Source organism: Giraffa tippelskirchi, chromosome 8 (genome assembly GCF_054371585.1).
Source record: "Giraffa tippelskirchi isolate mGirTip1 chromosome 8, T2T-mGirTip1v1.2.pri, whole genome shotgun sequence".
Classification (NCBI taxonomy): domain Eukaryota; kingdom Metazoa; phylum Chordata; class Mammalia; order Artiodactyla; family Giraffidae; genus Giraffa; species Giraffa tippelskirchi.
This window is the reverse complement of record NC_137282.1, coordinates 85,261,739-85,286,776: the sequence shown is the minus strand read 5'-3', so window position 1 is coordinate 85,286,776 and position 25,038 is coordinate 85,261,739. Positions and strand designations below refer to the sequence as shown.

The 25,038-nt window shown below is 39.1% G+C and overlaps 1 long non-coding RNA gene across 6 annotated transcripts in view; it reads left to right on the top strand.

Moving 5' to 3' along the window:
- The window catches only part of LOC145516377 (uncharacterized), a 523,613-nt gene that overhangs the window by 438,028 nt on the left and 60,547 nt on the right, over positions 1–25,038 (top strand). The window contains exon 5 of one of the 6 annotated variants that reach the window (XR_014061332.1): positions 23,419–23,493. The exons of 2 other annotated variants lie outside the window; for them this stretch is intronic. This is a non-coding gene — a long non-coding RNA (uncharacterized LOC145516377). Of the gene's footprint in view, positions 1–10,291; positions 11,465–23,418; positions 24,533–25,038 lie in introns of those variants that run through there. 3 more of the 6 variants (XR_014061349.1, XR_014061334.1, XR_014061333.1) reach the window with 3 other exon arrangements.

The following is a 25,038-nucleotide window of genomic DNA, read 5'->3' as shown; positions in this document are numbered from 1 at the left end:
TGAAATGGCAAAAAGATAGGACACTGAAAGATGACTTCCCAGGTTGGTAGGTGCCCAATATGCTACTGGAGATCAGTGGAGAAATAATTCCAGAAAGAATGAAGAGATGGAGCCAAAGCAAAAGCAACACCCAGTTGTGACTGGTGATGGAAGCAAGGTACGATACTGTAAAGAGCAATATTGCATAGGAATGTTAGGTCCATGAATCAAGGCAAATTTAAAGTGATCAAACAGGAGATGGCAAGAGTGAACATTGACATTTTAGGAATCAACAAACTAAAATGGACTGGAATGGGTGAATTTAACTCAGGTGACCATTATATCTACTACTGTGGGCAAGAATCCCTCAGAAGAAATGGAGTAGCCATTATAGTCAACAAAAGAGTCCAAAATAAAGTAATTGGATACAATCTCAAAAACAATAGAATGATCTCTGTTCGTTTCCAAGGCAAACCATTCAATATCATGGTAATCCAAGTCTATGTCTTGACCAGTAATGCTGAAGAAGCTGGACTTGAAGAGTTCTATGAAGACCTACAAGACCTTTTAGAACTAACACTCCAAAAAGATGTCCTTTTCAATATAGGGGACTGGAATGCAAAAGTAGGAAGTCAAGAAGCACCTGGAGTAACAGGCAAATTTGGCCTTGGAGTACAGAATGAAGCAGGGCACAGGCTAATAGAGTTCTGCCAAGAGAACGCACTGGTCAAAGCAAACACCCTCTTCCAACAACACAAGAGAAGACTCTACACATGGACATCACCAGATGGCCAACACCAAAGTCAGATTGATTATATTCTTTGCAACCAAAGATGGATAAGCTCTAAACAGTCAGCAAAAACAAGAACAGGAGCTGACTGTGGCTCAGATCATGAACTCCTTATTACCAAATTCAGGCTTAAATTGAAGAAAGTAGGGAAAACCTCTAGACCATTCAGGTATGACCTAAATCAAATCCCTTATGATTATACAGTGGAAGTGAGAAATAGATTTAAGGGACTAGATCTGATAGAGTGCCTGATGAACTATGGACAGAGGTTCATGACACTGTACAGGAAACAGGGATCAAGACCATCCCCAACAAAAAGAAATGCAAAAAAAAGCAAAATGGCTGTCTGAGGAGGCCTTACAAATAGCTGTGAAAAGAAGAGAAGTGAAAAGCAAAGGAGAAAAGGAAAGGTATGCCCATTTGAATGCAGAGTTCCAAAGAAGAGTAAGGAGAGATAAGAAAGCCTTCCTCAGTGACCAATGCAAAGAAATAGAGGAAAACAACAGAATGGGAAAGACTAGAGATCTCTTCAAGAAAATTAGACATATCAAGGAAACATTTCATGCAAAAATGGGTTCAATAAAGTGCAGAAATGGTATGGACCTAACAGAAGCAGAAGATATTAAGAAGAGGTGGCAAGAATACACAGAAGAACTGTACAAAAAAGATCTTCACGATCCAGATAATCATGATGGTGTGATCACTCACCTAGAGCCAGACACCTTGGAATGTGAAGTAAAGTGGGCCTTAGGAAGCATCACTATGAACAAAGCTAGTGGGGGTGATGGAATCCCAGTTGAGCTATTTCAAATCGTAAAATATGATGCTGTGAAAGTGCTGCACTCAATATGCCAGCAAATTTGGAAAACTCAGCAGTGGCCACAGGACTGGAAAAGGTCAGTTTTCATTCCAGTCCCAAAGAAAGGCAATGCCAAAGAATGCTCAAACTACTGCACAATTGCACTCATCTCACATGCTAGTAAAGTAATGCTCAAAATTCTCCAAGCCAGGCTTCAAGAATATATGAACCGAGAACTTCCAGATGTTCAATCTGTTTTTAGAAAAGGAAGAGGAACCAGAGATTAAATTGCCAACATCTGCTGGATCATTGAAAAAGCAAGAGAATTCCAGTAAAACATTTATTTCTGCTTTATTGACTATGCCAACGCCTTCAACTGTGTGGATCACAATAAACTGTGGAAAATTCTGAAAGAGATGGGAATATCAGACTACCTGACCTGCCTCTTGAGAAATCTGTATGCAGGTCAGGAAGCAACAGTTAGAACTGGACATGGAACAACAAACTGGTTCCAAATAGGAAAAAGAGTACTTCAAGACTGTATATTGTCACCCTGCTTATTTAACTTCTATGCAGAGTACATCATGAGAAACGCTGGGCTGGATGAAGCACAAGCTGGAATCAAGATTGCCGGGAGAAATATCAATAACCTCAGATATGTAGATGACACCACCCTTATGACAGAAAGTGAAGAACTAAAGAGCCTCTTGATGAAAGTGAGAGAGGAGAGTGAAAAAGTTGGCTTAAACCTCAACATTCAGAAAACTAAGATCTGGTCCCATCTGGTCCCATCTGGTCCCATCACTTCATGTCAAATAGATGGGGAAACAATGGAAACATTGGCACACTTTATTTTTTTGGCCTCCAAAATCACTGCAGATGGTGATTGCAGCAATGAAATTAAAAGACACTTACTCCTTGGAAGGAAAGTTATGACCAACCTAGACAGCATATTAAAAAGCAGAGACATTACTTTGTCAACAAAGGTCCATCTAGTCAAGGCTGTGTTTTTTCCAATAGTCATGTATGGATGTGAGAGTTGGACTATCAAGAAAACTGAGCACTGAAGAATTGATGCTTTGGAACTGTGATGTTGGAGAAAACTCTTGAGAGTCCCCTGGACTGCAAGGAGATCTGACCAGTCCATTCTAAAGGAGATCAGTCCTGAGTGTTCATTGGAAGGACTGATGTTGAAACCGAAACTCCAATACTTTGGCCACCTGATGCGAAGAACTGACTCTTTTAAAAACACCCTGATGCTGGGAAAGATTGAAGGTGAGAGGAGAAGGCAATGACAGAGGATGAGATCGTTGGATGGCATCACCGATTCAATGGATATGAGTTTGAGTAAACTCTGGGAGTTGGTGATGGACAGGGAGGCCTGGCGTACTGCAATCGTGGGGTCACAAAGAGTTGGACACACCTGAACAACTGAAATGAACTGAAGTGTCTCTTTAAAAGGACATTTCTGACCTTTGCCGAAACTTGCTTTTGTAATCAATTCTTTATATTCTTTTTCCATCCAATTAATACTATCTTTTCTTTAGAAGAAGACAATTGAAATGATATGGCCTGTGGTGACTTCCAAGCCAGGGTTTCCAGACTCTGATCTGTGTTCTTCAGGGCTGCATGGAAGTGGCTCAGTAATCATTGTGATAAAGGGAGGCAAGGGGGAAGGTCAGTGCATCAGGTCACTGCTGATGACCACAGTCCCCTAAACAGCTGCACTTCTCTTTGTTTTCAACAGTGTAATACCTTCTGTATATTTCTCAGGGAGCAGGGATGCCAATTACCTTCCTTTTAAAAAAAGTCTTTTTTAAATTTGGAGTTTGATTGCTTTACAATGTTGTGTTAGTTTCTGCTGTGAAGCAAAGTGAATCAGCTATATGTATGTATGTATGTATGTGTGTGTGTGTGTATATATATATATATATCCTCTCTGTCTTGTACCTCCCTGCCCCCATCCCACTCATCTAGGTCATCACAGAGCACTGAGCTGAGCTCCTTGTGCTATAAAGCAGAATCCCACTAGCTATCTGTTTTATACATGGTATTGTATTTATGTAAAACCTAATCTCCCAATTCATCCCACTCTCCTCTTCCCACCACACCATTCTCTGAGTCTAGGTTTCTATTCCTGCCCTTTGAATAGGTTCATCTGTACCATTTTTCTAGATTACACATACATGCATTAATGTATATTTGTTTTTCTCTTTCTGACTTATTTCACTCTGTATGACAGTCTCTAGGTTCATTCACATCTCTACAAATGACCCAATTTCATTCCTTTTTATGACTGATTAATATTCAGTTGCATCTACCTCTTTATCCATTCCTCTGATGAACATTTGGGTTGCTTCCATGTCCTGTTTATTGTAAATAATGCTACAGTGAACACTGGGGTGCATGAGTCTTTTTGCACTATGGTTTTCTAAGGGTATGTGCCCAGGAGTGGGATTGCAGGATCATATGGTAATTCTAGTTTTAGTTTTTTAAGGAACCTCCATAGTGTTCTCTGGATTGGCTGTATCGATTTATATTCCCACCAACAGTGCAAAGGGGCTCCTTTTTTCCCACACCCTCTCTAGCACTTATTATTTGTAGATTTTTGGATGGTAACCATTCTGACCTGTGTGAGGTGATACCTCATTGTAGTTTTGACTTTCATTTCTCTAGTAATTAGTGATGTTGAGCATTTTTTCATGTGCCTCTTGGCCATTTGTGTATCTTTTTTGGAGAAATGTCTATTTTTATCTTCTGCCCATTTTTTGATTGGGTGTTTTTTTTTTTTGATATTGAACTACATGAACGTTTGTATATTTTGAAGATTAAGACTTCATCCACTGCTTGATCTGCAAATATTTTCTTGTATTCTGAGGACTGTCTTTTCGTTTTGTTTATGATTTCCTTTACTGTGCAAAAGCTCTTATGTTTAGTTAGGTCCAATTTGTTTATTTTTGATTTTTATTTTCATTACTCTAAAAAAGTTTTAAAATCACTCATCTGGTTGATTTCGATGTTTAACAGAGGAAGCTAAGACTTGGAAAGTTTAACCAATGGGCTCCCAAACTTGCATCTTATCAGAGAAAGAGCCCATGTCTCCAAAACTCGAGTTCAACCTGCTTTCCACCACCCAGTATCCTACAGGAATCCAGTGCACATGTGTTATACTGTGCTCAGCAACAGCAGCATCAGTGCCCAGGCTGCCATCTTGCACGTGCTCTGGGCTGATCCACCTAACTCCCATCTCTGCTGCAACAGCATTGACTGCTGAAATTTGCCCTTAGTCCCACCCTCTGTTTGCAAGTGCCTGACATGTGCTCTGTCCTGCATTCTTCGAAGGCCTCCTTGGGTTTCAACACTGTACCCACATGTTGTTTAGAACAAGAGTAGCTAAAATATTTTATGAATATAATTGAACTTGGAAGCACAACTGGGCAACCTGCTTTATCCAACAGATATTTTTGATGACTTACATGTGCCAAAATCATTTTCAACACTGCTGCTGCTGCTGCTGCTGCTAAGTCGCGTCAGTCATGTCCGACTCTGTGTGACCCCATAGACGGCAGCCCACCAGGCTCCTCCATCCCTGGGATTCTCCAGGCAAGAATACTGGAGTGGGTTGCCATTTCCTCCTCCAGTGCATGAAAGTGAAAAGTGAAAGTGAAGTCGCTCAGTCGTGTCCGACTCTTCTCGACCCCATGGGCTGCAGCCTACCAGGCTCCTCTGTCCGTGGGGTTTCCCAGGCAAGAGTACTGGAGTGGTGTGCCATTGCCTTCTCCGAGATGCACTAGTAAACAAACAGATAAAAAATCCCTGATGTCATTGAACTTACAGACAATAAAAGCCAATGGGATGAATCGAGCAGGGAAGAAGGGATGGGAAATATTGACAAGGTACATTGTTGTTTTATGTAGGGTGATCAGGACATCAGGAAGAAAATATTGGGGTCAAGATCTAAGGGAAGTAAAGAAGCAAAGCACACAGGTATTTGGGGGGAAAGTGGCCCAGGGGAAGGGAACAGAAGTTCTGTAGTACTGGGAAGTAGTAGAGTTTTCTGAATGTTTGAGCAACAACCAGGAAGCCAACATGCATGGAGTGAAGTGAGCAGAATGAGTGAGGAGGAGAATGATAGGAGATGATGGCAGAGAGGCAAGGAGGTAAGGGTGGGAGCCATGGCATTGAAGTCCAATATGTAAAGACATTGACTTTTGGTCTGCTTATTTATTATGAAAAGTACTCATATTTACTTGTAACAGATTTATTTGTCTCTGTTGAAGGTAATGGAATAACATAGCTTATCTTTTATTTGATACTTATCCATATATAAAAATCTAAGAGATGCTGTGATTTCTTAACTTCTATGCATCTACAGCAAATTGTTTTTTTTAAATCTAAAGATGTTGTAGAGATATAAAATTAATATGGACCCTCCCAGGTAGCTTTGTCAAACAATCCTTATTATGTTACCTATATTAATAAAAGATATAATTAGAGTCTTTCCTGTTTCATGTTATAAAATGCCTTCTCCTTGTGATTTTTGTTTGTCTCTAAAACTCTGGACTCTTTCTTAAAACCCTAGGTCCATGGTTCACTTTCCTTATTGGCCTTCTTCATTGATCTTTGCAATTTCCAGCAAATTAGAATGTACATTCACCTGTAGAACTAAATTCTCCATGGCACAGTAGTATCGATACATAATTCTACACCAGCATATCTCTGTCCTTTTATAGTTTGGAGAAGAGCATGCATCTGGAGTTTGAACTGTGTACTTTCTAACTTTGTTGCATTAACTAACACAAGGGGAGATTTCAGTTCAAGGAAGATCATGCCAAGAAAATATTTACAGGGAAAGGGAAGTGGTAGGGAAAGATTTAGGGGGAAAGGGAAAGAGGTATTCATGTTACTACCTGATGGATAACAATATGTTCCTCTCCAATAAGGAAATGGATATTTTCAAGTTAGGAGCATTGGTTTTCAGGATTGCTGTTATTAAGAGAGAAGATTTGTATATGTGTATGAGAGAATTTCTTGATTTTAATCCTGTCTTGATTTCACTGTTGTTACGAATGACTTTATGATTCATGCTTACAGATTAAAAGATCAACTAGTCCCAGAAGATGATTCATTCTATAAACAAAATTGGTTTGTATGTCTCAAATAGTTAGGCTCAAAAGCCACTGCCTCATTTTGAGACAGTTTTGTTGGGTGTCCAAGAAAGCAACAGAACTAAATATTAATTCTATGTTTTCTTGAGTCTGATTCTTAACCTAGCTTGCATTCTGGGTAATCCTGTGACCTCAGTTCTTGTAACAGGCTGGTATTGGACACTAAGAAAAATGAAACCCTTAGCCTGGATAGATACTTTCTGAATCTAACTGATTATCTTCCAGTGACTGTCAGCTTTTACCATTAACCTCTTGGGTGAGTGTCTAGATTTCTGTTCATTTAACTCATAACAAAAAAAGAACTTTGACTGAGTGCTTACTATGCATTTGGCGCTTTGTACCTGTAATTTCTTTAGTAAAGGAAATTTAATAATCTTATTTTATGGAAGAGAAAACAAGGCTTAGATATTTTAACAACTTGCTCAAAGTCATATAGTATCAATGGTTGGGCCAAGATTTGAACCCAGTTCTGTTTGATTTCAAAGTCCAAGCTTTGGTGCAAGATTGCTATGTACAAGGCAGATGCTTAGTAAATGAGAATTTTCCCAAGATACTTGTTAAATTGTCCAGTTCATCATTAGAGATGAGCAGTGAGGATACATTTGTCAGTTTGTTTAATACCAACAAAACCCAAAAAATGTCTCAATGATGTATCTGTTGATTTGAAATAGAACATGGTAAATGAACCAAAGAATTTAGTAAGCTACATTTGTAATCATGAATAAAAGGAAAGTGAAGTTTATATTCAGTCTGGTAAAAGTTAAGAGGCTCTTGTTATGAGGTAAGAGCCTTTCTATTTTTTTTTTCCTCCATTGATCATTACATCTCATATAGTCTGGTTAGAAAGAAAGTTATAGAACGGAAGACTAAAATGGGAAGTTAATGAGACACAGCTTTGTTTGAGTTGACTAATGGAATATTCTGTACCTGAGCCTGTACTTGGTTTTCAAGTAAAGGTAGATGGTATGTCACTGAAATGTCAGGGACACAGTTTGTTCTTTTCCATCCTATTTTTCTAGGGCAATCCCTTTTAGAGTTGACTTTCTATCACTAAGGATATATAAACATAATTGTTTTCTGCAGTCAAAGGAATAATTTCTGTTCTTTTACCCAACTCCTACCTCGGGAACCATGAAGGTCTAGGTCCCATTTCCCAGATAGTCTAATTCATTAAGTTTGTAACTTAGAAAATCTCTACCAGTGATTTGGTTAAGTGACAAGAACCAGTGCCTAAGAAAGTCTGCTCCAGATTTTTTTATCCATGCCTCTGAGGTAAGAAACTTAACCTGGATACCCAGGTGAGTTCTAAGGGAATTTTTAAGATTCTTAAAAAATTTGTGTTTCTTTTCTTCCCATTATTCCCAAGCCCTGTGTGTTCACCACGGACAAGTCTCCATTCTGACTTCCCCAGAGTTGAACAGGATGGGGATAAATTATAAACAGTCTCTATATCCAGAACTTCTCTTCTCTTAGCCAGTGTTTCAGGAACACTTGAGTCCTAGAGAATCTCTTTCATCCATGTATCAGATATAGAGGAAGTACTTTCAAACATGAGCCCAGGAACTTTGAGTGTGTGTTGGTTTGCCAGGGCTGGGGTAACAAATTACCACAATCTAGGTGGCCTAAAACAACAGAGACCTGTTTTCTCACTTCTGAAAGCCAAGAGTCTGAAATCAGGATGCTGTCAGGCCACACTCTCTACAGAGTCCTTGGGAAAGAACCCAGTCCTGCTTCCTTTAGCTTCTGGGAGATGCTCTGCATTTCTTGGTTTGTGGTTGTATCACCCCAGTCCCTCCTCCCCTTGTTGCCTCTCCTGTGTTTGCATTTAACTCTACTCTGTGCCTTTCTTGGGCTTCCCAGGTGTCTCAGTGGGTGAACAACCTGCCTGCAATACAGGAGATGTGGGTTCCAGCCCTGGGTTGGGAAGATCCCCTGGAGGAGGGCATGGCAACTCACTCCAGTATTTTTCTTGTAGAATCCTATGGACAGAGGAGCCTGGTGGGCTACAGAGGGTCACAGAGTCAGATGCAACTGAGCAAGCACACAGCACACTGTGTCTCTCTTAAAAGGATAATTGTGCTGGCATTTAGGATCCACCTTTAATTGAGAATAAGTTTCTTATTTCAAGAACTTTAATGTAATCACATCATTTACCATTTAAGGTAACATTCACTTTTTTGTCACATAATATTCATAGCTTTCAGAGATCAGAAGCCATTGTTTTTTCAGCCTACCACAGTCACTCTTATGGTCAGATGTCCTACCCAGAGAGTTTGGATGACTATATTTTACTTCAAATTTCTGTATGGTCAAATTAACCATATTTCATAAAAAGTAAAAACTTGGATTGATTCTAGGATGTTAAATAACATGGAAAGAAATAAAATTGGGTTTATTTACATTTTCACTGAATTCACAGTATTTTGTCACTTATATTGAATATAATTGTGTTAAAATATCATTCATTCATTTAAAAAAAATATGTAGAGAGCATAAAAAAAAGTGACAGATTTTATTTTCTTGAGCTCCAAAATCACTGCTGACAGTGACTGCAGCCATGAAATTAAAAGACGCTTGCTCCTTGGAAGGAAAGCTATGACAAACCTAGATAGCATATTAAAAAGCAGAGACATAACTTTGCTGACAAAGTTCCATATAATCAAGACTATGGTTTTTCCAGTAGTCATGTATGAATGTGAGAGTTGGACCGTAAAGAAGGCTGAGCCCCAAAGAACTGATGTTTTTGTATTGTGGTGCTGAAGAAGACTCTTGAGAGTCCCTTGGACTGCAAGGAGATCAAACCAGTCAATCTTAAAGGAAATCAACACTGAATATACATTGGAAGGACTGATGCTGAAGCTGAAGCTCCAATACTTTGGCCACCTGATGCAAAGAGCTGACTCATTTGTAAAGACCCTGATGCTGGGAAAGATTAAAAAGCAAGAGGCAAAGAAAGGGTGGCAGAGGTTGAGACGGTTAGGTAGCATCACTGACTCAATGAATGTGAGTTTGAGCAAATCTGTACTATCTGAGAGATAGTGAAGGACGGGAAGCCTGGTGTGCTATAGTCCATGGGGTCACAAAGAGTCAGACAGGACTTAGTGAACAAACAGCAATAACATAGAGTATTAACTGTGCTCTTTAAACATAATGTTTGGCCCTGGCGCACAAAAATAAGTAAGGTATGATTCCTTCCATTGAGCAGCCAGTAATCTAGACAAGAAGATATTTGTGTCATCATTTCATTCAATGCCTAAGTTTTATTATACTCCTTTAGCTAGGCTATGGATTCACTCTTTTAACCTATATTGCCACTATTTTAGTTTAATATTGCTTCTTATTTTAGAGAAAAGTGAACCTAAAGAAAATACGAGTTTAAGACTATACACATAGTAGGAGGTAGAGCTTAGATTTAAGTTATTCTGCTCTGATTCTAGAGCTCAAATATCAAACACTGCATATACTACATTGATTATTTGACAGAATATCCTATAATGGAATTTTAAAAACTGAGCATTCTCCTTTTCTAAGCGGTGTTCAATTATTGTCTTCTAGGTATACTCAAACTTTTCCGTGTGGCTTTGTCTTTCCTGGTGCTTGCCTTTTGGATGTTACGGTATATGAACGTTCTCTTGTGACTTGGATTACATGGGTTTGCCCTAAGACAAACAAGAGGTTAGAGGCATGACATCCTATTATAAACACCTCTCTGAATCTCCGTTTAACTTATATGTGAAAATTGATTATTGACGATGGTGAGAAATTATTCTTTTGTAAAGTAAGAGAGTTAGATATGACTTAGTGACTAAACAACAACAAAGTACCCAACAGATTTACCAATGATAGGGAAACTCCTGCATATTTGGTAATAACTTGTTCTGCAACTTCTGTGAGAACATGTAAGAGTGGTATTACTTGGCATCTAAGAAGCTGTCTCTTCAATTCCCATTTTCACAATCTTGATCAATCTGCCTAAATAATAGCCACGTTTTCTTTAAGTAACTGACATCATGAGAGGTCTCTTCTGCAAGAATATTCTTTATAGCTCTTTCTAATTACCAAAAGACTGACACACCGTAATAGGTATTCAGTAACATTCAATAAATTCATGTCAAATTGCACTGATTGTTTAATAGTTTTAGCAAGTATCAGATGATGAAAAAAAAGGTGGTGGATTTGGTACAAAGAACTTTCCCAGTATAACTCCAAATGGACCAATAATGACACTAAGAGTAGATTGTAAGTAACCAAAAAAAAAAGTTTCAATGGTGTTGCTTGGGTGCTCAGTCATGTTGGGCTCTTTGCAGCCCTTTGGACTGTAGCCCACCAGACTCCTCTGTCCATGGAACTTTTTAGGCAAGAATTGGAGTGGGTTGCCATTTCCTCCTCCAAGGTTTCTTCCCGAACCAAGGCTCGAACCTGTGTCTCCTGTATCTACTGCATTTTGGGCGAATTCTTTACCACTGAGCCATCAGGGAAGCCAGTGACTTTTAACTGTCACTAAGGTTTTGCTCAAGCCTGGGCCAAGGATGCATTTAGGAGGGACACATTCAGTGGTAGTCCACCATGCCTAACACATTCCAGCCTCTAGTGACAGCTTGCATATTGGAAGCATCCATTTGGATGGTGCTATGATGGTGATTTTTTGTTTTCTCAGCTGTTTCTGTCCAATGTTGTTATGTTCAGGGTAACAATGGTTTGTGGATCTTAATAAAAATGTCGAAGAACTAACATCTGTGCAGTGTGGTTAATCATCAAGGAATACAGGGTGTTGCTTTTACCTCACAAACTTTAATCGTAATTGGAAGAAGTAAATAACTCAGTTAGTACTCCCTTCTTCAAATTATATTTTCAGATTTTCCAGTCTCTGCTTCTCTCGAAGAGCTTTTAACACCCTGCTTAATGTGGTCTGGAAGGGAGGGCTAGCTGGAATTCTAATTTCCTACATTTGTGAAAACAGCTCTCTTTGGCTCTAGATACAGAAATGAAAATATGATCTGGTACCATTAATACATACTACTGTGATATAAGTAACTCTTCCACAAGTGATACTACTAAGTTCTCACTGAATATTTTTCCAGAACAACATCTTCCCTCTTCAAGAATAAAGTGGTTCTGGATATTGAAACTTTTCCCCTTTGTCCCCAAGGAAACTTTTTCTCCAATCTCATGAAGAACCATACTGGGTAAACTTCTAATCCTTCCTCTTTACCATCATCATTCAATCAGAAATGGAAAACTTTCCCTCCCTTTCTTATTATCTGCCATTTCATTTCTATCTTCTCTTTCTCTCACTCCTTACCCCTCTCTCCCCCGACTCTCTTTCTCTCTCTGTCACACGTACACACACACAAACACACACACACACACACACACACACACACACACACACACACACCAGCTTGTTCTCGAGCAGCATCTGCTCTTTTCTACTATTTCCAATTATCAAACAGAAACCACACTGGCATATTTAGATACCTTCCCGATCTAATCCTTCTGTTTAGAAGGCCCATGACTGTCTCAGGCTTCTTTGACTGCAGCTGGGGTGTTAGTTGTATTTGGGGTGGGAAATAGAACTCCTACTCTGTTTTCCACATTAGCATTGTAAGAAAGCATGGTTCCTGCCACAGCTTTAGACAATTGATACTTAGACAATCCTCACTTAGATCCTTGTGTGTGTCCTTTTGTAGTTGGAACCCATAGCAGATAAGAATTGAAAAATTAGGCTTCTGTAACCTCCAATCTGTAGGAAGAAGTATACTTGGAAGCGGCTGCCTAGAGAATGATTTGGGAGCTGTGTGTTAATCTGTCCTCAGAGTAGAAAGTTCAGATATGCTTTATAAGCAAAAATCAGCCAATCAATCAAAAAGATGTCCCTGAGTCTGTCATGCACATACCTGTTCTTGGATAAGCACTTCTTTCTCAGCATAAAGCTTCATAGACTTGAAGAGAACCTTCCTTTTGGTTATTTTAATGTGAAAATACACACTCTCCTGTTGATCAGAACTTATGCTTCCTCCTATTGTCAACTACAACTGGGGCAATAAATAATTAACAACCAAGTTGTTAACATATGTCTAAAACCCTCACATCTCTATTTTCACTCTTGCTTTCTCTGTGCATCTCTGTGTTTGCCTTTGAAATGTAAATAGGAAATTTTCTTTCCCCAGAGTGGTTAGCTCTAAACCTTAGGAGATTTAATTATCTTCTACTGGTCAGATGTTTCTACTTTCATTTAGGTGTGGCTATCAACTGTCAGTTATTTTAACAGTCTTACCTAGTTTACTCTGACACTATCTCCATATATTTTCAAGAGAAAAAAACATGACTTGAGTTATGTTGTTGTATAGTTGCTAAGTTGTATCTGATTCTTACGACCCAATGGGCTGTAGCCTGCCAGGCTCCTCTCTCCATGAAACTTCCCTGGCAAGAATGCTGGAGTGGGTTGCCATTTCCTTTTTCAGGTGATCTTCTTGAACCTAGGATCAAACCTGTGTCTCCCATGTTGCAGGCAGACTCTTTACCATTGAGCCACCTGTGAAGCCTGACTTGAAGCTATAAATCCAAGCATATCAGTAGGTTGTTTGGTTTATTTGCTACAAAGCCTCTCATTTATGGTTCAATTTCACTGCACACAATCAAAGCTCTTCTGAACAAATCTGGACAAGAAGCCAATGACTATGGCTTGTGGTCATCCAATGGTGAGGGTTAAAAATATGTGGTGGTCATATTTTGGTGAGCATTTGTTTTTCCAAGTGGAAATGTACATGATTATCCTGTACAGGATAATCATGTACAAGATCCTTGTAGCTACAAGATCTTTCATCCATATTACTTCTCCATAATATGGCTTTAAATTACCTGCTAGGAATTGTTTGAAACATTTTATATTCTTTCTCTTTCAGAATCATTGTTTTCAGTCCAGGGCAACATTTATCCATGCCCTTTTTTACAATAATAGTAGCTATCATAGCAGTGGATATTGTTATGGGCAATTCTGATATATTATTGTTCAAAATACTTGCTTCTCTACCCCGAAAGAATTTTACTGTAGAGCTCTTCTCTGGAGGGGGATTTTGCTTTTCTGTCCTTTTGAATTCATGCTGGCACAGGCTCTGGATAGTGAATTGTGAGTAATATTAATATGGAAGATTTCTGAACAGTTTTTCAAATCAAGTTGTAATTACTGATCTCTTTTCCCCCAGAAATCCCAGGTATAGGCTCTCCTCTGTCTGCGAGAACAACTGTTATAAGCTGCTGACATCTTTTGGGTTGTTCATTACTATAGGAAAAAAAAATATAGACCAAACTGACTAATAAAACCCCTTTGACTTAGCAGTTGCAGCTCTGGGAATTTATTCTTAGCAATAACTTAAGTGAGGAAACATACAAGATTAGAGATACTTATTACATTGTTACAGAAGTTTCAAAAAATTACAACCAAAAGTTAAGTGATTTCATGAAATGACAGCACATCTATATGATGGAAAACTATGCAGTCATTAAAAACCGTTATGGCATGTATTTACACATATGTACTTTTGTATAGTTATATATGCATGTCTGTATCTTTATCTGTTTAAAAGTGTCATGACAGGATATCCAAAATATGGTGGTGATTTAGTCACTAAGTCATGTCCAACTCTTGTGATCCCGGTGGACTGTAGCCTGCCGTGGAATCCCATGGATTATATTCCTGCCATGTATCCCTGTCCATGGGATTCTCCAGGTGGGAATACTGGAGTAGGTTGCCATTTCCTTCTCCAGAGGATCTTTCCGACCCAGGAAGTGAACCTGTGTCTCCTGCATCCAAAATATATTGATAAGTAAAAAATTATGTAGCACAAAGTTTGTATTTTAGCAAAATGACTTATTCATCAAAAGAATATGCACTGAGTATCAAAAAATAATTCTAAGGGTAGAATCATTATAATAAACATTGAAGACAGACCAAAAAGAGAAGTCATACAGTTGTGCAGCAAAGAGTAGAATAAGAGAAATGCAGTGCTGTTAGCTTTATCTTTTGAATAACGTACAGAAGGCACCAAAGGACCATGCTGTCAGTTGTCAGTGCTCTTTCTTCCTCTCCTACTCACTGCCTTTGTAAATGCAAGCCACAGATGCAATTTAGACGCAGTGCATCTTTGAGCATGCACCTAATGATCAATACATTGAATGTTGAGTCTGAAATCACCTCCAGGGTAACCTATGATTGAAATAAGAGTGTATCAAAATAAACACCCCATGAAGGCTTTACTACCTGCAAAATAGAAAAATTCTCTGTCTAGTTTCTTCTTTATTATTTGCTGTTTACTATTTATTCTTACTTATTTGTTGTTTACTGTTTATTACTTATTTGTTGTATTCCCAAGTTCTAATCTTAGAATCACTAAAGTTACTCAAAACTCTTGCTGGATGAACTACTGATCTGGCTTTTTCTTCTTTTTTTTAATCTTCTCAAGCATGTATAGGATTTTGCCAAAAAGTTTGTTCAGTTTCTCCATATGTTACAGAGAAACCCAAAGGAACTTTTTGGCCAACCCAATACTTCTGAATTCTATGACTTAATTTTTGATCACATATATAATGACATGGAGAGGATTCCCTCATGGCTCAGAGGGTAGAGTCTGCCTGCAATGTGGAAGACCTGAGTTTGATCCCTGGGTCGGAAAGATCCCCTGGAGAAGAAAATGGCAATCCACTCCAGTATTCTTGCCTGCAAAATCCCATGAATGGAGGGCTACAGGGCTACAGTCCATAGGGTCACAAAGTGTCAGACACAACTGAGCTACTTCATTTTCACTTTCATCATGACGTGAAACAATATGGTTGGCTGAATATAGTGCTTACTCCCATGACTTGGCTTATCCTGGGGTCTGTTTGCCCTCAGTTGCTTCCTTCTCTGGCTCTCTTCTGTATCACAGGAAAGCTGACCCCTCCAAGCTGCAATTTCCTGGCTTACATGACAGCAAGCTTCTCACTGCGAGTGGCCAAGAGGAGGCACCTACAGATATTTGAAGGTGAACAAAGGAAAAAATCAGGATACTCCTTTCCCTCCTATTTCTCCTGTGCAGTATTTTGCTATCTAGCTCGGTGACTCCAGCATCTTTTGATCAAGTTCGCTGGGTTCCAGATCCCACAGTGTGACTCTGGCTCTAGGAGTCACGTAACATTATCTTCTTGAATTGAACCCATAGCCTAGGAATGTTTGGTGGCCTCAGTTAATTACTTGGGTAACCAATCTCCAGTATTAAATATACTCTGTCATGAATAATTAAATCAGCTTCTGTTTTTCTGTTTGCAAGTTGGTGTGAGTGGTAAAAAATCCGCCTGCCAATGCAGAAGACATAAGAGAGGTGGGTTCTATCCCTGCTTTGGGAAGACACCCTGGAGGAGGGCCTGGCAACCCACTCCAGTATTCTTGCCTGGAGAGTTCCATAGACAGAGAAGCCTTGTGGGCTACGTTCACAGGGTTGTGAAACATTGTACACAACATAAGTGGCTTAGCACAGCACAGCACATAAAACATTAGTTATTGATTGTTTAGGTCAAAATATGATTTGCTGTAATGATATGTAATGAGAGAAGTTAGATAAGATTTATAGTAATTTTAAAAAAAATTTCAAAGATGTTATCTGCAATAAATAGCAAAATTTAAGAAAACCCTTCTCAAGAGCTCAAAATTGATTTTTTTCCTGGGTGGTCACAGTGAGGATAGGGAAAGATTCTGCTTATGTGATTCTAAATAAGTAGAATGTCTCTCTGTAAACAAATTCAGGCTTGCTTACTCTAAAGGTGCCATTTAGCTATGGACTTGATTTATTACACTTGAGATGGAGATGACCACTTTCCACCGGTATGAAGGGCAATGCTATCTTAAAAAGGAAGAGAGAGAGATAGAGAAACCAGTTTATGCAAGTTCTCAGTTGTCTTTGTGTGGTCCATACACATCTGTAAAGGGTCTCACCCTGCTGAGCCTGATTCTGACTTGGCTGTCATCCTGGCCCTTGGCTCTCCCTTTTTCCAGGTGGAAAATGAGAACTCTAGTTCCAGACCATATACTCTACAACACATCTCTGTTTTTAGCCATACCTGCATGAGCTTTATTTCCACGTTTCATTCCTGCAGTGCTTGAATTTCATATTGTAATGTTTATGTTCTCTGAAAAAGAGGTGTGTATCAGCAGCTTAGAGATGTGCCCTATCTCTGTACACTTCTTTCATGTGATTATCTTTTCTTCAAAATTGTAATAATGTAAAGTAAAACACGCTTTACTTATGTTTGGAAAGACAGTATTTATAATGGTTAACAACTCAGGCATGTGGATTCTGATTCTTATTGTGCCAGTTAACCAGTTCTGGGAGCTCAAGCAAGTTACTTCAAATTACTGTCTTCATTTCATCATCTGTAAAGTAGAAATGAAAAGATTTACACTACCTAAAAGGCACTTGATGAGTGAATCAAATGTTTTATAAATAACTTACAGTAGTCCCTGGAAAATGTGTATGTGTATGCACTCTCACGTCCGACCCTGTGACCACGTGGACTGTAGCCTGCCAGGCTCCTCTGGCCATGGGATTTCCCAGGCAATAATACTGGATTGGGTTGCTATCTTCCCAACCCAGAGATTAAACCCATGTCTCCTGCATATCCTGCATTGCCAGGCAGATTCTTTATCCACTGAGCGACCTGGGAGGCCCCCTGGGAAATGAGAATAGAGTAAATACTAGAAACTTGTAAGCTATGATGATGATGATAGTGATGGGGGTGTCTGTATAACAGAGTTTAATGAGAAGGCTGATTAATATTTTTAATATTAGTTATGTTATGGTATATTTTAAGTTCTTTGCAGAGCTAACATATATTTATGAGCATATTTCTATATATGAGTTTTTAAGTATTTATCTTTTTTATAAAGTCCAAAGAATACTTGGGACTCTCAAAAAAAAATAAAAAGAGTTATAGCCAAATAAGGTCCGTTTTCTTTTGTTTTTCTTAAGCAGGAATCTATTGAAGCACTTGGAAAACAATAAAGAGTCAGTGCAGTGCTACTTAAAATGTTCAAACTAACCTTGAGATGCAGCACAGACATTCCCCTGTCTAGTTGCAGCATTCTTCTGGGCGTAATAAAACACAGGACAACCACTTTGAGTCATGAAGAGCCTCTTCTCTAAATACCTCATAGTAAAATAGAAGAGAATGGGCACTTCCTTTCCAACTGAGGATATATTTTCCATCTTCTCCTAGAATGTGTGCTAAGTCGCTTCAGTCGTGTCTGACTCTTTGTGACCCCATGGACTATAGCCTTCCAGGCTCCTCTGTCCATGGGAGTCTCCAGGCAAGAATAGTGGAGTGGGTTGCCATGCCCTCCTCCAGGAGATCTTCCCAACCCAGGGATTGAATCCGTGTGTCTTATGTCTATTGCATTGACAGGAGGGTTCTTTACCACTAGTGCCACCTGGGAGACGCCAAAGTGAAAGTAAAATTGTTAGTTGCTCAGTTATGTCCAACTCTTTTTGATCCCATGGACTGTAGCCCATCAGGCTCCTCTGTCCATGGAATTCTTTGGACAAGAATACAGGAGTGGGTAGCCATTCGCTTCTCCAGGGGCTCTTCCAGACCCAGGAATTGAACCCATGTCTCCTGACTTGCAGGCAGATTCTTTATAATCTGAGCCACCAGGGAAGACCTTCTCAATCCTCCTCAAATTCTACCTGATTTGAACAATATTGCAACCATCAAAGATTGTACATTTGCTGAATTCAATCTGACTTAACTTCATATATTCTGATATCTACTGACCTCTCTTTCCTTGGTTCTTTTACAATTTCATCCTTCTTTTCTTTACTTTCTGAACTTGAAACAATGCAGTTTCCTCAAGTTCTGTCCTCCATCTTCACCTGTCACTTCATACATTCCTTTTCCTAGGATAACCATGGACTTCCTAGGGCTGGAAGCTATGGTCTTCCAGGTGGTTCAGAGGGTAAAAAAACCTGCCTGCTATGCAAGAGTTGTGGGTTCAATCCCCAAGTTGGGGATCTCCCCTGGAGGAGGGTGTGGCAACCCACTCCAGTAGTTTTGCCTGGAGAATCCCATGGACAAAGGGAGCCCAGCAGACTACAGTCCATGGGGTCACAAAGAGTCAGACATGTCTGAAGTGACTGAGCAGACACACATACAGGATAGCCATACCCATAGTCACCTCTCCACTGACAACTCAAGCTTATATATTTTAACCCTAATTTCTGAGCCTTGACTCATATATTCGACCAATAACATTTGTATCACTATACTTTCTAGGTATTTCAAACTGAACATATCCCAAATAGTACTTGTCATATTCACCCACTCTTAGTGGGTTTTTACTTCATTATTTCTTGTCTCAGTGTTTTCCATAAGCTTTACAAATGAGAAACCTCTGTTTTTCTTTCTCCATAACCTTCATATCTAAATCATTACTACATCTTACTGATATTATATTGAAAGTGAAAGTCACTCAGTCATGTCTGACTCTTTGCGACCCCATGGACTGTACGGTTCAGTTCATTTCAGCCGCTCAGTCATGTCTGACTCTTTGTGGCTCCATGGACTGCAGCATGCCAGGCTTCCCTGTCCATCACCAACTCTTGGAGCTTGCTGAAACTCATGTCCATCCAGTTGATGATGCCATCCAACCATCTCATCCTCTGTCATTCCCTTCTCTACCTGCCTTCAGTCTTTCTCAGCATCAGAGTCTTTTCCAATGAGTCAGTTCTTCACATCAGGTGGCCAAAGTATTGGAGTTTCAGCTGCAACATCAGTCCTTCCAATGAATATTTAGGACTCATTTCTTTTAGGATGGACTGGTTGGATCTCCTTGCTGTCCAAGGGACTCTCAAGAGTCTTCTCCAATACCACAGGTCAAAAGCATCAATTCTCGGTGCTCAGCTTTCTTTATAGTCCAACTCTCTCATCCATACATGACTACTGGAAAAACCATAGCTTTGACTAGACATACTTTTGTTGGCAATGTCTCTGCTTTTCAATATGCTGTCTAGGTTGGTCATAGCTTTTCTTCCAAGGAGCAGGCATCTTTTAATTTCATGGCTGCAGTCACCATCTGCAGTGATTTTGGAGCCCAAGAAAAGAAAGTCTGTCACTGTTTCTGTTTATTCCCCATCTATTTGCCATGAAGTGATGGGACCAGATGCCATGATCTTAGTTTTCTGAATGTTGAGTTTTAAGACTGTACAATCCTTGGAATTCTCCAGGCCAGAAAACTGGAGTGGGTAGCCTTTCCCTTCTCCAGAGGATCTGGAGGCAGATTCTTTACCAGCTGAGCTGGTTCTTTACCAGATCTTTTCCTACTTGTTCTTGCCCTTTTTGGACCAAATTTCTCATAAAAACCAAGCACTGTGTTTTGGTTTGTTTTTTTTTTTTTTTTTTGACTTTTTGTTTTGAAGTGATAATAGAGTCATAGGAGTTTACGGAGACATGTACAAAGAAATCCTGTGTATCCTTCCCTTATCCTCCCTCAACCATAGCACCTTGCACAACTATAGTACAATATCAAAAACAAGACATTGACATTGGTATAATCCATAGAATTCATTCAAATGTCACCAGTTTTTTACATACTTGTGTGTGTGTAGCTCTATGCAATTTTTGTTTGTTTGTTTTTTTTTTTTTTGCTCTATGCAATTTTAACACAGGTGTGAGCTTCATGTAACCACCACCACAATCAAAATACTAAGTGGCACCATCATATGATTCCCTCTTGTTACCCCTTTAAACCATACCCATCTTCACAGAACACTGCTGGCCCCTTGATCTTGGAATTATAACTTCCAGCACTATGAGAAACAAATGTCTGTTGTTTAAGCCACTCAACTCATCCCTGCTGGTTTCATCTCTGGGTATAGATGATACTTCCCTGGGCTATCTGGTGTCACTGGGCCAGCTTCTGGAAGGGAATAGGAGAGCGGAAGCCATGGGGCCTGGCCCTCCTTTGATCCTGAGTGGAGGGCAGGGAGACAGAGGCCACTGTGGATGCTGTTCCTGCCAAGGACAGGACTGCCCCTGGAAGCTGGGTGTGCAGTGAGGATGGGGTGTTGGGGCTTCCTGCTCTTGGTGCCAATGGATCAGACCAGTGCCAGGTCCAAATGGTGGCACAAGGGCCATGACTCTTCACTGTGTCTGTTGTGCATTCCTTTCTCTGGTCCTTGGTCAGAAGGGACTAGCTTTTCTTTTGGGTTGTTTTTGTTTGGCTTATGCCTGCAGTGGTTCTGGGCTTTAGATCTCTCCTGTGTCCGGTCTAGGAGCATACGGGAGATAAAAAGAAAACCTAGGAAATTTCACCACGTAGCCAGTCCTTGTGTCCTCAGGGTCTGTTCTTCCTCCCTAGCCAGCGCTGTTGACATTCTTTCAGCTTACTTTTAGAGTTCCTTCATCATAGTCTAATGGACTTTTTCCTGGGTGTTTTGTTTTATTTACAGAGTAACACAGAAGAAATTATTCTATACCATCTTGCCCTAGAACAGGAGCCAAAATAATCTTTTAAGGAAGTAAATGTACTCATATTGCTTTACCCCTTATTAGTGTCATAGTAAATCATCAATAGGCTTTCTGAATTCAAGTTACATGGTCTTATGTCATTCTGAATACACAATATTCCATTTCTACTCAGATATTTCTCTACTGCTCTTCTTTCTGCCTTGGACCTTTTTTTCCCTCTCCCTTCACTATCTCTCATCTTCTATTCTCAAGAAACCCTTGCCTACTCATGAATTCTTACTTATCTTGTACAATCCAGCTTAAATATTATTTAGTCAAGAAAGTCCTCTCTGACTCCCCATACTAGCTCAGGTCCTCTCACATATATACACTGTCCTCTGTTCAGCCATTGCATCGATAATTAAGCTAATGATTATATAATTAATTGTTTAGTATCTCTATCCATTGCTAGAATGCAAACCCTTAGGGTCTGGATCTATCTTGTTCAGTACTGATCCCAACCCCCACCCCCACCTCCAGCACTCACCAAGTGTCTGAATACATAAAAAGTTTTCCTTAAAGTTAAAAAATTCAATATGTGTCTGGGATTTTCCATTTTCAGAAAACTCTGCAGTCACTAATTTAACAAGTATCAGAATAGTCCTGAAAGTTTAAGGAATTAAAAGTCACATAGCAGTTAGGACATAGGTATCCTCTTCTCAAAGCTCAGCTTGAAAAAATTCCTCCTGCCTACAAGGGGGAGTTTATAATAAAAATACCTTTTTCCCCCCTTTTTCATGGTAGGTCAATAATTTTGTTCTAAAATATAGCTTTACCTAATTTCTTCCACAGCTATTTACTCTAGTCAGCCAGGCATGGTGCAAGATCCTGGCAAGACAACAGTGAACAAGTTGGACCACAGTTTTTTTTTGTTTTTTTTTTTTATGAAACTTGGAGTTGGAACACATAGAGATGATCTTCATGGAGAAACCATGAAGACCCACAGCTATGGGGTTTATTACTTGGGAACTGGTTTCAATTTCTAATATTTCTTCAACTAAAAGAAACAGTTAAAAATTATTTCTTGGACAATGAACCATGGAATAAAGAAAAAAAATCAGCATTTGAGATAAAAATGTTGAGATGTCCATTGGCCAGTAATTTTCCCATAAATCTGTAGGGGATTTGGTGTATTTTGTTTGGATTAGTTACTTAATAATACAGGAAGAGGATCTCAAGTAATAATGTGTTGCACAATGTTTTTCAAAAAATCTCATGTTAAAAGTAATGCCACCACCAATGTAAAGTTGCTTTTATTTCCGCGGCAGAGTTTATAAACTGAATTTTTGTTCAAGTAAATATACTGCAATAGTAGATGTAAGTAGAGAGGGAGCGACAGTTTCCTAGAATTTCCTAACATTAAGTAAAACAAAACTCCAAATCCTCAAAGGTTGTTGCCATCTTTCCTTCAGTGATAAATAAATTAAAATCAGTTCATTTGTTTGGAGCATTCCGGTAAAAAGAGTAAATTCTAATGTTTCCCTTTTTAGTATTGACATCTGAAATGTGGTTTAAAAAGATGTTGATGATCATTATGTTTTCTGAGGTTGATAGTTTAGATTGTAGCCTTTCTATCTTTTTTTTAGAATTGCTGTTAACTATGGTAAATATTTCATATTAAAAGAGAAAATGATCCTACTTAAGACTGTTACAGCAGTCTTCTAAATCTGCCATAATCTTAAGCATTAATAATCAGTCAACTGTTACATGAATAATTTGATCATGTTTCTACCATTGAATTGATAGATTGTGTAAATTTACAGATTAAATGAAATCAGTTAACTGTGTTAAAAACTCTATTTAAAACTAGGCTTATGAGGTTTAAGGTTGGTATTTAATTAAATCTTCTTCCCTATCCTAAGTTTGGAACCAGAGTTGAACAAATGCAGGTCAAAGTAGCAGCTGAGCTGTGTGACTTTAATGTGTGACCAGGAGCAGAATTCCTCTTATCTTGTTCTTAAGATGATCTCCTTAAGTGTGGTTGTTTAAAAACAAGCATATAGTTTCTTTGACATTTCTCCCTTCAAAAAGTGGAATTTAATTCCTCTCTCCTTCAACCCTTTGCTTCTAAAGAGGAAACTGTGATGACTGTGCCTTTTGACACTCAGTCGTAAAAGGCCCTGTCACTCCCTCCTTGTTCTTTCTTTTAGACCATTTATTTTGGGGGAAGACAACTACTGCCATGTCATGAGGACACACAACCAATCTATGGCAAGATCCACATGGTGAGGAACTACACTTTCTGCTGACCACTGTGTCAGTGAGCCTTTTGGAAGCAAACACTGAGAAATCTGACTCCTGTCCAAAAGCCAATGAGTAATTTTCAGACCTGATCATAGGTAATTACCAAGCCTTTACCTGGGAGACCAGATGAGAGAAAGCTGCCCTCTCCAGGGCAGACCTGTGTACAGCCAACCCATTATGGTCTCCGAAGGCCATTGCAGTCAAGGACTCAGCCCCCCTGGCCAGTCATATGTTTCACATATGTTCATTCTTGGATTTGGTGGGCACCTGCCTTTGGGGTCTCTTTATCTGAGGCCTTAGGCAGAGGTCAACTCCAGGTGCCTTTGCTTGAGGCCTCCTTATTGGGGGAGGAGGAAGGACTCTTGAATTTACTTAGGAGGGTGTTAGGAAGTTACTCTAAAGAAGAAATAATTCAGCTCAGATCCAAACGATACTGACAATTAACTGAATGAAATAGGAAACTTGTGGATAGGTAGGAGATGTCTGAGCCTAAGGAGTGGCATGTGTTTACCCAGAATTCCAGCCTTATAACTATGCAACTTCCTAAGGTAAGTAGAGAGGAAAAAACAGGATAAGCCAAAAACATTTCCGGAACGCTGACCGAGGCACTGACCCTGGTGTGTTTACTTTTTGGAAGCACGAGGTGCACAATGTATCTTGCTTCTTAGCAGAAAGAGTCCAGAGAGAGAAAGGAAAAAGCTGAATTGTATATGGTCAAGTTCTTTTCTCAATTTCACCCCTAGAATAGTCATGCTTCTTCCTCAGAGGAGACAGTTAAGGGAAAACCATTCCACCAATGGACCAAAATAGGGTCTTAGTGAAGCTGTAGTTTTCCATGTTTTGTTACGATGATCAGCCATCTGGGGAGATTTTACAGGTTATAGAATCAACAAAAGTTACCATGATATTTTTTACTCCCATGATTATGATTCTTAGAAGGACAAAAATTGAAGCTTTTAATGAGTAAGATTAGATATATGGTCTTTTATCAGGAATAAAATATTAAATTTATGACCATAAGTCAGTTTGTCTTCTATTTAATGTCAATTTACCTGTGACCAACTCATTGTTTTCTCCACTGAGACATTAAGAAGCTGGTAATTAACTTGAAGGAAAAGCAAAAAGTATGAATTCCTTAAAAGTACCTTCATCAAGTTCTTTACATTCTCTGGTCTTCATCTGTCATGATACCACACTGAGCTACTTGTTCATTAAATCTATTTAACTGTCTTGGGATCTGTGCAAGATATGGTAGACATAAGAATGAGAAAAACAAAAGACCATTATTTCTGAAATTCAAAAGCTTTATAGTTTCATAAAGAAATCAGATATAAATAAAAAATTCCAGAAAGTCAATGTAAAATTACATTGGTCATAATTTCTAAGAACAGATGCATGGCACTGTGGTAGCCATAAAGAAGAGAAATGACTAAATTGGGAAGTAGAAAAGACTTCTTTAAAGAAGTAATATTCAAACAGAAGTCTGAGAGACAAATAGTAATAGCAGAGTCAGAAGATAGGTAAGA